The sequence below is a fragment of the Cervus canadensis genome, chromosome 3 (assembly GCF_019320065.1).
Source record: "Cervus canadensis isolate Bull #8, Minnesota chromosome 3, ASM1932006v1, whole genome shotgun sequence".
Classification (NCBI taxonomy): domain Eukaryota; kingdom Metazoa; phylum Chordata; class Mammalia; order Artiodactyla; family Cervidae; genus Cervus; species Cervus canadensis.
In genome coordinates this window covers 90,410,182-90,413,327 of record NC_057388.1, presented here as the reverse complement: position 1 = coordinate 90,413,327, position 3,146 = coordinate 90,410,182, and positions in this window count along the sequence as shown.

Sequence of the window (3,146 nt, the reverse complement as noted above, 5' to 3'; positions counted from 1 at the left end):
CCCTCAGCCAGCACATTGTCAACATGGAAGGCATAGGGAAGGCATCATTCTGAATCTCCCACAAAGGAGTCTGCTTCCCAAATGGCCAGAGTCTTCACTATAACCGTTTATGTAAGTCCTTGCATCAGAGCCAAGATGAAAGTGGAGACAGACTTGACAGGGAGGAACTGTCCTAGTTAAAAAGGGACTCAATGAGGATAGAAAAATCCAAATTTGGGCTGCTGTAGCCAACCTGGGCAGTTACTTTTTCCAAACTCTAAGCCTGGAGGGTGAGATAAAACCACTCAGGAAGGACAGGAAGGAACAGATGAGTGATGGATGCCCTGGTTCTGGTTTTGTTATGGGAAGGCCTTTAAAACCAGGCATGGTCCAGAAAAACTGAGTCCTGTGAGGAGCAGGAAAATTCACAACCCACCTCCCTCTCCCCATGCCAGGCACAAAAGACATCTTCCACTAATGAGGAAGTCAAAGGAGAATCCCCATGGTGCCAAAGTCAGGGGCTCCACCTCACAGGAAGGAAGACATGCTGTGGTTTGTTCAGCACCAACTCGAGAGGTTGTTCAAAATGCACACCAGGGCTTCCCCTGTGGTCTGGTGGTTAAGAATTCACTTCCAATGCAGGGGACACAGGTTCGATCCCTGGTCTGGGAAGATCCCACATGCCTCGGGGCAACTAAGCCCATGAGCCACAACTACTAAGCACCTAGAAACTGTGCTTGGCAACAAGAGAAACCAGCACAGTGAGAAGCCTGCACACCACTCCTAGAGAGTATCCCCCACTCGCCGCAACTAGAGAAAGCCTGTATGCAGCAACGAAGACCCAGCGCAGCCAAAAAAAAGGGGGTAATAACTTAATTAATTTTTTAAAAAAAATTATAATGCAAACCTGCTGAATCAGAATCTCTGGGGATGAACATTTGGATACCCCTCAGACAATTCTCCTGTACCCTGCATTTTTGAAGCTTTGCCATAAATAGTTTACCCTGTTGAAGCAGAATAGTTGAAATTACTCTGGTCAACTTTTTGTGAGGCCTTTCATGCTCTGGACTCTGTGCAAGCAGCTGACCTTCCTGGTATATGCAGTTCGGGAAGCTGTGGGGTCACCTCGTGTGGCCTCCTATCCATAAAGTGGCAGGCAGTAGACCCTGATCCATGAAGCATCAGCTGAGAAGCTGTTGCTCAATCCAGCAGAGCTGCCTCCAGAGTTAGAAACCAGCCTTGGCCTCGGCATCCAACTGGAGTTCATTCTCAGTGCCCGATGGGAGCAGCAGGAGGCAGAGAGGGAGGGCCCGGTCACCCTGGGAACACTCTCTTGCTCCCATATCTCACCCCATCCATCAATCTCCTATTTATCTCTCTCTCTCCCTTCCTACTCAAATACTTACAGATTCACAGAAGCCCAGACACGCATGTAGAGAAGGGACATTAGCGGTCATCCAGCTCAGGTGCCACCTGATACAGTCCTGTTGTTCATTTCTCTGCTGTCTCCTTTTCTCTGCTACATTGTGAGGTCTGCTCAGGGTCATCCCCAAAAAGGCACACGCTTGTCTGCACTACTTGGCAGCTAAAAGCTTGTTGATCTACAATCCAGAGCCAGTAAAAGCCACAGTGAGGATCTCATATATCCAAACCTGGCACCTAAATGGTTGGCAGAGTGGCCTCTACTTCCCCAGGAAGGACAAAAAAGATTCTATGAAAGTCCAGCCTCCCCCAGAGAATATTGGCAGCATGTTGTGTTCCCTTACACTAGTTTGATGGCTTTCAATCTTGCTTTCAAACTTGTTTCCCCAAAGGCACTAATGCTGGAAGTAGAATTACTTCTGATTTCAGCTCATCACCTCTAACCACCCTTAGGAATCATAGAAAAGTAATTTCTCAAGGTCCTATTTGGGGTAGGTATGGAGAGCGGGTGGTCAGAGATCAAAGCCCCCGGCCATCTCGTAAATCTTGGCCTTCATCACTGCAGGTATGTCTAACGTCCAAGTCATGTGCTGTTCTGTCCAGAGCACCCACTCATCAAGGGCAGGGCTTTGTCTGTTTAGGCCGTGGTTGGATCCTTTACAAATACTCAGTGAAGACAATATGCAAGAGCCTAAGAAGCAGAATTTGGCAGTCAGGCTCAGCAAACGGTGCAGATGCCATAGCTTAGAACAGCTTCTCACCTGAACCATGCATGAAAGACCACCAGATTTGCTTCACGACTGTCACAGCAAACATCAACCAGCACTATCAGTAGCTTAGCAACCTTAGGAGGAAAGCGATGACCAACCTAGACAGTGTATTAAAAAGCAGAGACTTCACTTTGCCAACAAAGATCCATATTGTCAAAACTACAGTTTTTCCAGTAGTCATGTACGGATATCAGAGTTAGACCATAAAGAAGGCTGTGTGCCAAAGAATTGATGCTTTCAAACTGTGGTGTTGGAGAAGATTCTTGAGAGTCCCTTGGACAGCAAGGAGATCCAACCAGTCCATCCTAAAGGAAATCAACCCTGAATATTGACTGAAGAACTGATGCTGAAGCTCCACCACTTTGGCCACCTGATGCGAAGAGCCAACTCATCGGAAAAGACCCTGATGATGGGAAAGACTGAGGGCAAGAGGAGATGAGAGCAACAAAGGATGAGATGGTTGGATGGCATCATTGACTCAGAGGACATGAGTTTGTTTAAACTCCAGGGGATAGTGAAGGACAGGGAAGCCTGGCATACTGCAGTCCATGAGGTTGCAAAGAGTTGGACACAATTTAGAGACTGAACAACAACAAAAACAAATGAATAAGAATCATCTTCTGCCCATGCTAAGATGTCCTGGTAACAGAGTCTCTCAAAAAAGGCTTAAATTCAAGATCCTATTGAGTTAAAGAATTTCAATGAAGGAGCAATGGCTTGGAACCAGAAACTCGATTTCACTACTAACATGCTGTGATCTCCTTGGACTCTGTGTTTGAATCTGAAAAATAAGGGCTTGGTAGTGAGGATAAATGAACTCATGTCTTTACTGCTTATCAGAGCTTCCTGGAGAAATTACGCCCTGCATGCAAGGTTGTAATATTAATGACATATTCAGGTGCTTCCTAAAGTTTGGAACTAGTATTAAAGGGTAATGACTAGCTGTTTCACCTCCTCCAGACCACATCAAGCAGA